We start from the raw sequence: 12651 nt of genomic DNA on the forward strand, positions 1-12651 counted from the left end.
TCACTTAGTATGATGTTCTCCAGCTCCATCCATTTGTCTAAGAATTTCATGAATTCATTGTTTCTAATGGCCAAATAGTACTCCATTCTGTATATATACCATATTTTTTCATCCACTCTTCTGTTTAGGGATACTTGGGTTTTTTCCAGCTTCTAGCTATTATAAATAGGGCTTCTATGACCATAGTGGAGTATATATCCTTTTTACCTGCTGGGGAATCCTCTGGGTGTATTCCCAGGAGTGGCATTGCAGGGCCCTCCAGAACTGACGTGCCCAGGTTTCTGAGGAACTGCCAGACTGATTTCCAGAGTGGTTGTACCAATTTGCAACCCCACCAGCAGTGGAGGAGTGTTCCTCTTTCTCCACATCCTTGCCAACTCTGGCTGCCTCCTGAATTTTTAATCTTAGCCATTCTGACTGGTGTAAGGTGAAATCTCAGGGTTGTTTTGATTTGCATTTCCCTAATGACTAATGAAGTTGAACATTTTTTAAGATGCTTCTCAGCCATCCAAAGTTCTTCAGGTGAAAATTCTTTCTTTAACTCTGTACCCCATTTTTAATAGGGTTATTTGGCTTTCTGGGGTCTAACTTCTTGAGTTCTTTGTATATATTGGATATTAGCCCTCTATCTGATGCAGGGTTGGTGAAGATCTTTTCCCAATTTGTAGGTTGCCGATTTGTCTTTTTGATGGTGTCCTTTGCCTGACAGAAACTTTGTAATTTTATAAGGTCCCATTTGTTAACTCTTGATCTTAGAGCATACGCTATTGGTGTTCTGTTCAGAAACTTTCTCCCTGTACCGATGTCCTCAAGGGTCTTCCCCAGTTTCTTTTCTATTAGCTTCAGAGTGTCTGGCTTTATGTGGAGGTCCTTGATCCATTTGGAGTTGAGCTTAGTACAAGGAGCCAAGGATGGATCAAATCCACATTCTTCTGCATGCTGACCTCCAGTTGAACCAGCACCATTTGTTGAAAAGGCTATCTTTTTTCCACTGGATGTTTTCAGCTCCTTTGTCGAGTATCAAGTGGCCATACCACCTGTATTTCAGAACCAGTCACAATATACAAGTAAGATGATCAATCTAGCTCCTCACTAGCTGAATGGATTAAGAAAATGTGGCTCTTACATGTACTATAGTATTATTTAGTAACATTCAGTAATATTCAAGTTGTTTTCAGGCAAGTGAATACAACTGTATATAATCTTATGGAGAAAAACAAGTACATTTGAAAAGATAAGGTTCATATGGTTGTTTCAAATATAGCAGCTGAATAATAGAAAAGGGGTAGGTTAAGGTAAATATATAACTTCTAGGGAAGAGGAAAGGACAAGTGAGAGTAAACTTGGTGGAGGGGTGGGTAGAAAATACAAACCAAGTGGCACATGAGTACCTGAATATTACATACTCTTTTTAACCTAGCATGTGGTGAAGGTGAAATTATAGTTTTGTAGAAATAACTGTTGTGTTCCCCAAGCAATCAAGCACTAAATGTGATGGTTAGTTGGACATTAATTTGACACAAGCTAGGGCATGAAAGAGGAGAGTGCCTCCACTGAGAAAATGTTTCAATAAGACTGGGGTGTGAGCAAACCTTTAGAAGACTTTTATAGTGATTAAGGTAGAAAAGCACATCCTACTGCGGATGACAGCATTCCCAGGCTGGTGGTCCTGCATTCTATAAGAAAACAGGCTGAGCATGCCATGTGAAGGAAGCCAATAAGTAGCCCCCCTCTATAGCCTCTGCATCAGCTCCTCTTTCCAGGTTCTTTCCCTCTTTGGGCTCCTTTCCTGATTCAATTCACTGATAAATTATGAACGTGAATATGTAAACCAAATAAACACCTTCTTGCCCAATTTCATTTTGGGTATAGTGTTTCATCATAGTAATATAACCTTAACTAGGTAACTAATTATTCTTTGATATGATCCAAAATTCCATCAAAACCCATTACAGCCTCCTGAGAAGCCAAACAAGGAGCATGAGCATATCAGACTGATATTAAAGTGACTTTTAGAAGAAAGAAAACATGAATACCATCAACAAGATACTGCTTTATTCAAGAAACAGAAAAACAATAATAACTTCCCTACCCAAGTGATAGGGAGATTTTAAAATGTCCTCTGTGGACATTAAAGAGACATTTGCTGGTTTCCCTCTGTCATCTGAGATATTGAACCAGTGAAGAAGGACAATTCTCAGCAGCCCCCTGACAGGAACAGCATAGCAGTCTCAGGTAAATTCCTTCTCTATCAGATATTATGACAGGTATATGAGGAAGAATGATAGCACAGAATATTCCTCTGCATCTGTGAGAAGTTTGGAAGGGAAGATGGAGGTGATTCTATAGTCACCAACAAAACCTTCGACCCAAAATGTTTCTTGCCTACAAGAAGTGCAGGAACAAAGATGGAGCAGAGAGGAGGGGAGTGGCCACCAAATGATTGGCCAAAATTGGGACCTATCTCATGGACAAGATCCAACCCCTGACACTATTAATGATAGTCTGTTATGCTTGCAGACAGGAGCCTAGCATATCTGTCCTCTGAAGGGCTTTACTCAGCAGCCAATGGAAACAGATACAGAGATTCACAGTCAAACATTAGATGGAGCCTTGTAATTAGATGGTCCATTAGATGGACAAGATGAGTCTTGTAATTTAGAAGGATTGAGGGATTGAGGGACCTGAATGGGATAGGGACTCATGAATGGGATAAGACCAACAGTATCAACCTGGAACCTAGAGGGCTCCCCGAGACCACCAACCAAAGAGCAAGAATGAGCTGGACTTAGAGCCTCCAAACATATGTAGCAAGTATGCAGCTTGGTTTTCATGTTGGTCCCAAGCAACTGGAGCATGGCCTGTTCTGGATTCTTGCATGCCTTTGGATCCTGTTTCCCTAACTGGATTGCCTTGTCTGGCCTTGGTGGGAAAGAATGCTCCTCGCTCTGCAGTGACTTGATGTGCCAGTGTAGTTTGATACCCACAGAGGTGGGGGCTCCCCTTCTCAGAGGAAAAATGGAGGAAGCATGGAGAGGGACTGAGTGAGGCTAAAAGAAGATGGAAGGAAACAGACTGCAATTGGGATATAAAATGAATAGGTAAATTAAACATGTGAAAGATAATTAACTTCTACACCAATGGTTCCAGTTGTCTATTTTGATAGTTTTTTAATAGATATATTCTTTATTTATATTTCAAATGATTTCCCCTTTCCTGGTTCCCCACACACCCGAAAATCCCATAATCTACCTCCCTTCTCCTTGTTCCCCAATCAACCACATCCTGCTTCTCTGTACTGGAATTCCTCTACTCTGGTGCATTTAGCCTTTCCAGAACCAGGGGCCTCTGCTCCCTTTGATATTCAACAAGGCAATCCTCTGCTGACTATGTATCTGTAGATATGGGTAACACCATATGTACTATCTGGTTGATGTTTTGGTCCCTGGGAGCTCTGGGGGTACTGGGTGGCTCATATCATAGTTCCTTCTATGGTACTGCAAACTCACTCAGCTCCTTGGATTCTTTCTCTAGCTCCCCGATTGGGTACGCCATACTCAGTCCAATGGCTGGCTATGCTTTTCCCCCACTCTATTTGTCATGCACTAGCAGTACCTCCCAGGTGACCGCTACATCCAGTCAGGAAGTACTTGTGGGCATCTATAATACAGTCTGGGATTTGTAACTGTATATTGGATAGATCACTACTAGGTAGGGCAGTTTCTGGATGGTCTTTCCCTCAGACTCTGCTCCACACTTTGTCTCTGTATCTTTTTCTGTGGGTATTTTATTCCTTCTTCGGAGAAGGACCAGAGTATCCATACTTTATTCTTCCTTTTTCTTGGGCATCATTTGATATGTGAATTGTGTCTTGGCTATTCTGAACTTCAGGGCTAAAATCCACTTATCAGTGGGTGCAAACCATCTGTGTTCTTTTGTGATTGAGTGACCTCACTAAGGATGATATTTTCTAGTTCCACGTATTTGTCTACGAATTTCATGAATTCATTGTTTTTAATTGCTGAATAGTATTCCATTGTGTAAATACACCACATTTTCTGAATCCATTCCTCCATTGAGGGACATCTGGGTTCTTTCCATCTTCTGGCTATTTTTAATAGGACTGCTTTGAACATAGTGGAGCATGTGTTAATATTAAATGCTGAGAAATCTTCTGGGTATATGTCCAGGAGTGGTATAACAGGATTCTCTTGTAGTATCATGCCCAGTTTTCTGAGGAACTGCCAGACTGAATTCCAGAGTGGTTGTACCAGCTTGCAATCCTACCAGCAGCGGAGGAGTGTTCCTCTTTCTCTACATCCTTACCAGCAACTGCTGTCTCCTGAGTATTTGATCTTAGCCATTCTGACTGGTGTGAGGTGAAATCTCAGGGTTGTTTTGGTTTGCATTTCCCTTATAACTAAGGATGTGAAACATTTCTTTATGTGCTTCTCAACCATTTGATACTCCTCCAGTGAAAATTCTTTGTTTAGTTCTGTACCACATTTCTAATATGGTTATTTGGCTCTCTGGAGTCTAACTTCTTGAGTTCTTTGTATATATTTGATATTAGCCATCTGTCAGATGTATGGTTGGTAAAGATCTTTTCCCAATTTGGTGGTTGCAGTTTTGTCCTATTGACAGTGTCCTTTGCCTTACAGAAACTTTGAAATTTTATGAGGTCCCATTTGTCAATTCTTGATCTTAGGGCATAGGTTATTGGTGTTCTATTCAGGAAACGTTGCCCTGTGCCCATATGTTCATGGCTCTTCCATAGTTTCTTTTCTATTAGTTTCAGTGTGTGTGGTTTTATGTAGAGGTCCTTGATCCACTTGGACTTAAGCTTAGTACAAGGAAATAAGAATTAATCAATTTGCATTCTTCTGCAAGCTAGCCTCCAGTTGGAGTAGTACCATTTGTTGAAAAGGCTCTTTTTTCCACTGAACTGATTTAGCTCCATTTGTCAAAGATCAAGTGACCATAGGTGTGTAGGTTCATTTCTGGGTCTTCAGTTCAATTCCATTAATCTACCTGCCTGTCACTGTACCAATAATCATGCAGTTTTTAACACTATTGCTCTGTAGTATTGCTTGAGATCTGGGCTACTGATTTCCCCAGAAGTTCTTTTACTGTTGAGAATAGCTTTGGCTATCCTTGTTTTTTTGTTATTCCAGATAAATTTGAGAATTGCTCTTTCTAACTCTATGAAGAACTGAGTTGAGATTTTGATGGGGATTGCATTGAATTTGTATATTGCTTTTGTCAAGATGGCCATTTTTACTATATTAATCCTTCCAATGCAGGAGCATGGAGATCTTTCCATTTTCTGAGGTCTTCTTTGATTTTTTTGCTTCAGAGACTTGAAGTTCTTGTCATATGGATCTTTTTCTTGTTTACTTAGAGTCACACCAAGATATTTTATATTGTTGTGACTATTTTGAAGGATGTCGTTTCCCTGTTTCTTTCCCAGCCTTTTTATCCTTTGAGTATAGGAAGGCTACTGATTAGTTTGAGTTAATTTTATATCCTGCCACTTTGCTGAAGTTGTTTATCAGCTATAGGAGTTCTGTGGTGGAAGTTTTGGGTTGCTTAAGTATATGATCATATCATCTGCAAATACTGATAATTTGACTTCTTCCTTTTCAAATTGTATATCTTTGACCTCCTTTTGTTGTCTAATAACTCTAGCTAGAACTTCAAGTACTATATTGAATAACTATGGAGAAACAGGGCAGGGCAACCTTGTATAGTCCCTGATTTTAGTCAGATTGCTTCAAGTTTCTCTCCATTTAGTTTGATATTGGCTACTGGTTTGGTGTATATTGCTTTTACTACGTTTAGGTATGGGCCTTGAATTCCTGTTCTTTCCAAGACTTTTAATGTGAAAGGATGCTGAATTTTGTCAAATGCTTTTGCAGCATATAATGAAATGACCATGTGTTTTTTTTTTCTTTCAGTTTGTTTTGTAGTGGATTACATTGGTGGTTTTCTATATATTGAACCATCCCTGCATCCATGGAATGACGCCTACTTGATCATGGTGAATGACTGTTTCAATGTGTTCTTCATTCAGTTGGCAAGAATTTTATTGAGTATTTTTGCATTGATATTCACAAGGGAAATTTGTCTGAACTTCTTTTTCTTCGTTGGATCTTTGTGTAGTTTTGGTAGCAGCGTAATTTTGGCTACCTAGAATGAGTTGGGTAGTCTTTCTTTTGTTTCTATTTTGTAGAATAGTTTGAAGAGTGTTGGTGTTAGGTCTTCTTTGAGGCTCTGATAGAATTCTGCACTAAAACCATCTGTTCCTGAGCTTTTTTTTTTTTTTGGTTGGGTGAATTTCAATATGTGCTTCTACTTCTTTAGGAGTTACAGGATGGCTTAGATGGTATATCTGATCCTAATTTAACTTTGAGATTTGTTATCTGTCTAGGAAATTGTCCATTTCATCCAGATTTTCCAGTTGTGTATTTTTTTTATTTTCCATATTCTTTGTTTACATTCCATATGATTTTAAGCTTTGAACATTAAACTTTATAGTTTGTATCTGTCTAGGAAATTTTCTGTTTCATCCAGATTTTCCAGTTGTGTTGAGTATCCTGCTTTTGTAGTAGGATCTAATGATTTTTTTAAATTTCCTCAGTTTCTCTTGTTATATCTTACTTTTCATTTCTGATTTTGTTAATTTTTGTACTGTGTCTGTGCCCTCTGGTTAGTCTGCCTAAGGGTTTATATATCTTGTTGATTTTCTCAAAGAACCAGCTCCTGGTTTTGTTGATTGTTTGTATAGTTCTTTCTGTTTCTACTTGTTTCATTTCAGCCCTGAATTTGATGATTTCCTGCTTTCTATTCCTCTTGGATGTATTAGCTTCTTTCTGTTCTAAAGCTTTCAGGGTTATTATTATGCTACTAGTGTATGCTTTCTCCAGGTTCTTTTTGAAGGCACTCAGAGCTATGAGTTTTACTCTTTTTTTTCCCTAAGGATGTACACTTATTACAGGTTCAACTCTTTATTTAAGAAACTGATAAGATAAATGGATCATTGAAGTGACACATGTGGATATTACTAGGAGGCTTTCAAATATAAGATACAAAACCCTATACAAGACAAGTAGACGATTTCAAAGATTTTTCTTTTTTTCTTTTTTCATTTCTATATTTTTTGTTTACATTCCAAATGATTTCCCTTTCCCGGTTTCCCCCTCCGCAAAAGTCACATAAACCCTCTTCCCTCTGCCCATTCTCCCATCAACCCCCTCCTACTTCTCTGTCCTGGTACTCCCCTACAATGCTGCATCAAGCCTTTCCAGGACCAGGGAACTCTCCTTCCTTCTTCTTGGAAGTCATTTGATATGTGAGTTGTGTCTTGGGTATTCAGAGTTTCTGAGCTAATATCCACTTATCAGTGACTGCGTTCCATGGGTGTTCTTTTGTGATTGGGTTACCTCACCTAGGATGATATTTTCCAGATCCAACCATTTGCCTAAGAATTTCATGAATTCATTGTTTTTAATTGCCTAGTAGTATTCCATTGTGTAAATATACCACATTTTCTGTATCTGTTCCTCCCTTGAGGGACATCTGGATTCTTTCCAGATTCTGGTTGTTATAAATAGGGCTGGTATGAACATAGTGGAGCATTGTGTCCTTATTTGCAAACTGGTGAATCCTCTGGGTATATGTCCAGGAGTGGTATTGCAGGGTCCTCCAAAAGTGTTATGCCCAGTTTTCTGAGGAACCGCCAGACTGATTTCCAGAGTGGTTGTACCAACTTGCATTCCCATCAGCAGTGGAGGAGTGTTCCTATTTCTCCACATCCTCGCCAACACCTGCTGTCTTCTGAGTTTTTAATCTTAGCCATTCTGACTGGTGTAAGGTGAAATCTCAGGGTTGTTTTGATTTGCATTTCCCTAATGACTAATGATGCTGAACATTTCTTAAGGTGCTTCTCAGCCATTCGAAGTTCTTCAGGTGAAAATTCTTTGTTTAGCTCTGTACCCCATTTTTAATAGGGTTATTTGGCTCTCTGGTATCTAACTTCTTGAGTTCTTTGTATATATTGGATAATGGCCCTCTGTCAAATGTAGGGTTGGAGAAGGTCTTTTCCTAATTGGCTGGTTGCCATTTTGTCCACTTGATAGTGTCCTTTGCCTTACAGAAACTTTGTAATTTTATGAGGTCCCATTTGTTGATTCTTGACCTTAGAGCATACGCCACTGGTGTTCTCTTCAGGAACTTTTCCCCTATGCCTATGTCCTCAAGGGTCTTCCCCAGTTTCTTTTCTATTAGTTTCAGTGTGCCTGGTTTTATGTGGAGGGCTTCAATCCACTTGAAGTTGAGCTTAGTACAATATGATAAGAATGGATCAATTTGCATTCTTCTGCATGCTGACCTCCAGTTAAGCCAGCACCATTTGTTGAAAAGGCTATGTTTTTTCCACTGGATGGTTTCAGCTCCTTTGTCAAAGATGAAGTGACTATAGGTGTGTGGGTTCATTTCTAGATCTTCATTTTAGTATACTTAAGTGACTCAAAAAACTCCACCAGAAAATTCCTACAGCTGATAAACAACTTCAGCAAAGTGGCTGGTTATAAAATAAAGTCAAGCGAGTCAGTAGCCTTCCTATACCCAAAAGATAAGCAGCCCGAGAAAGAAATTAGGGAAATGACACCCTTCACAATAGCCACAAACAATATAAAGTATCTTGGGGTGACTCTAACCAAAAAAGTGAAAGATCTGTATGAGAAGAACTTCAGGTCTCTGAAGAAGGAAATTGAAGATCTCGGAAAATGGAAAAATCTCCTATGCTCGTGGATTGGCAGGATTAATATAGTGAAAATGGCCATCTTGCCAAAAGTAATTTACATATTCAATGCAATCCCCATCAAAATCCCAACTCAGTTCTTCATAGAGTTAGAAAGAGCAATTCTCAAATTCATCTGAAATAACAAAAAAACCCAGGATAGCTAAAACTATTCTCAACAGTAAAAGAACTTCCAGGGGAATCAGTAGCCCAGACCGCAAGCAATACAGAGCAATAGTGATAGAAACTGCATGAGTTTTACTCTTAGCACTGCTTGCATTGTGTCCCATAAATTTGGGTATATTGTGCCTTCATTTTCATTAAATTCTAAAAAGTCTTTGATTTCATTCCTTATTTCTTCCTTGACCAAGTTACCATTGAATAGAGCATTGTTCAGTTTTCATGTGATGTGGGCTTTCTGTTGTTTTTGTTGCTCTTGAAGACCACCCATACTCTATAGTGATCTGATTGGAGGCATGGGATTAGTTTGATCTTCTTATATCTGTTGAAGTCTGTTTTGTGACCAATTAATTATATGGTAAAGTTTTGGAGAAGGTACCATGAGGTGCTATGAAGAAGGTATATTCTTTTGATTTAGGATTAAAAGTTCTATAGATATGTATTAAATCCATTTAATCCAAAACCTATTAGTTTCTCTTTTTCTCTGTTTACTTTGTGTTTCCCTGATCTGTCCATTGAGGAGAGTGGGGTGTTGAAGTCACCCACAATTATTGTGTGACATGCAATGTGTGCTTTACACTTTAGTACAAGTTTCTATTATGAATGTGGGTGTCCTTGCCTTTGGGACATAGATGTTCAAAATTGAGAGTCCTTCTTGGTAGATTTTTCCTTTGATGAATATGAAATGTCCTTCCCTGTCGTTTTTTGATGGCATTTGGTTGAAAGTCTATTTTATTTGATATTAAAATGGCTACTCCAGCTTGTTTCCTGGGACCATTTGCTTGGGAAATTGCTTTCCAGCCTTTTACTCTGAGGTAGTGTTTTTGACACTGAGATGCATTTCCTGTATGCAGCAAAATGCTGGGTTCTGTTTATGTATTCAGTCTCTTAGTCTATGTCTTTTTATTGGAGAATTGAGTCTATTGTTTAGAAGATATTAAGGAATAGCGATTGTTGCTTCCTTTTATTTTTGATGTTATTTTTATGTTTGTGTGGTTATCTTCTTTGGTAATTGTTGAAGGAAGGTTAATTTATTGCTTTTTCTAGTGTGCATTTTCCCTCCTTTTGTTGGTGTTTTCCATTCATTATCCTTTGAAGGGCTGGATTTGTGGAAAGATACCGTGTAAATTTGTTTTTGTCATGAAATACTTTGGTTTCTCCATCTATAGTAATTGAGATATTTGCTGGGTATAGCAGCCTGGGTTGGCATTTGTGTTCCCTTAGTGTCAGTATCGCATCTGCTCAGGTTCTTCTTGCTTTCATAGTCTCTGGTGAGAAGTCTGGTGTAGTTCTGATAGGTCTACCTTTATATATTCCTTGACCATTTTCCCTACTGCTTTTATTATCCTTTCTTTGTTTAGTGCATTTGGTGTTTTAATTATTATGTGACTGGAGGAATTTCTTTTCTGGTCCAATCTACTTGGAGTTCTTTAGCCTTCTTGTATGTTCATGAGCATCTCTTTCTTTAGGTTAGGGAAGTTTTCTTCTGTAATTTTGTTGAAGACATTTACTTGCCCTTTAAGTTGGAAATCTTCACTCTGTTCTATACCTATAATCCTTAGGTTTGGTCTTCTCATTTTGTCCTGGATTTCCTGGATGTTCTGGGTCAGGAGCTTTTTGCATTTTGTATTTTCTTTGACTGTTGTGTCAATGCTTTCTATGGTATCTTCTGCATCTGAGATTCTCTCTTGTATCTCTTGTATTGTTATTGCTGCTTATATCCATGACTCCTGAGTTCTTTCCTAGGTTTTCTAAGTCCAGAGTTGTTTCTTTTTGTGATTTTTTTTATTGTTTTTACCTCCATCTTTAGATCCTGGATGGTTTTGTTCAATTCCTTCACTGTTTTGTTGTGTTTTCTTGTAGTTCTTTAAGGGCGTCTCCCTGTTTACTTGTATTCTCCTGTATTTCTTTAAGGGAGTTATTTATGTCCTTCTTGAAGCCCTCTATCAGCATAATGAGCTGTGATTTTTAAATCCAAATCTTACTTTTCTAGTGTGTTGGGGTATCCAGTACTTTCTGTTGTAGATGAATTAAATTTAGAAGGTGCCATTTTGCCTTGATTTCTGTTAGTAATGTTCTTACATTTGCCTTTTCCCATTTGGTCATCTCTGGTGTTAGTTAGTCCTGCTGTCACTGGCTGGTGCTTGTCCCTCCTATGTGCCTTTAGGCCTTTTTCTGTACCCCTTGGTGACAGGTTCTTCTCCTATACAGAGTGCTGTGGCACTGCCCAGCTCCTGGGTGCAGGTGGGGCCCTGATAGACCAAGTCCCAGGTGATCTTACCCTCCAGTGTTCTCTGCATACCTGGCTGCATTGGTCTGCTCAGTCACAGAAGCAAAGATCTATTTTGATAGTTTTTAAAGACCTGTAATACAGTGATGTCCAAGGGTAGAAGTCAATGAATGAAGAGAAATGACAACTCAAACAAATGGAATCAAGTGGTGCCCTTGCATATGTGACAAATGTATAGGAAGAGACAATGAAACCACACATAGAGGACATAACAGGTGTCACTACTTGTAAGTAAACAATCCACTGAGAATGTCTAGCTGTAAATAAATGAACTTAGTATTGATTCGTAAACTTTTATTACATAATCACTGATTCATATGAGAAGAGAGATTAGTCAGGTACATGACAAATAAGTTACTTGAATATTCCTCTTTCATCCCTAGATAATGTTACTGACCAAACAGAAAACGGAGAGAGAACAACAGCAAAAATCTTCACAACTAAACTCTATATTAGATCTTATTTACTTAACAAATACCTATAGAATATGCTATACACCAAATGCAAACCATGTATTATTATCAGGAGCCCACATAATTTTACTAAGATATGCCATATTTATGATAGATCTGTCATATTTTAGAATACAAAACAAACCTGAACAAATATAAAAATTGACACTTTCTTGGGTTTTATCATTTCATACTGGAAAAAATAAAGATCAAGAGGAAGAGGATCACGTTTAAATCATAAAACACATGGGGATTTAGAAATTCACTTTTAAATGATAAAAAAAATCAAAGTAAGGGATAAAACTTTAAGTTACTAGAAATTAAGCCTACCAGTACATATGAGATAAATCCTTGGTAGTTCTAAATGAGTTTATTGCTATAATTGCCTTCAACATTGAATAAAGGATTGATATCTAAAACAAAGAAAGAACAACAACAAAAATGTCAAGTTACAAGAGAAATGTTTCAGTAGTTAAGAGCATTTAACTGCTCAGATAGGGTACCCATGATCATTTGCAGCATACACATCTACCACTTCTCAACTTCCTTGTCCAATCAAATGGAATCTGTCACCATCTTCTGGCTTCTATAGGAAAAACACCCACATGTCTAAAACCATACAGAGACATATAGAGATATACATAATTAATGGAATAATAGGGAGGTGGCATCAACTGAGAAAGAGAAACAGAGATTAACATAGAAGGAGAAAAAGGGAAGAGGGACCAAAAGCACCTTTATTTTGATAAGGCCTCAGTGAATCACATTATTTCATACCGTACACAATGTGTATATGTATGTATGTATGTATGGATGTATGGATGTATGGATGTATGGATGGATGGATGTGTATGTGTGATACACTAAGAATACAAGACTCTCATGCCTCCAGCTGGATCTGACTTGAAAGCTGCTTTTGTACAGTCTAG

Source organism: Apodemus sylvaticus, chromosome 4 (assembly GCF_947179515.1).
Source record: "Apodemus sylvaticus chromosome 4, mApoSyl1.1, whole genome shotgun sequence".
NCBI classification, from domain to species: Eukaryota; Metazoa; Chordata; class Mammalia; order Rodentia; family Muridae; genus Apodemus; species Apodemus sylvaticus.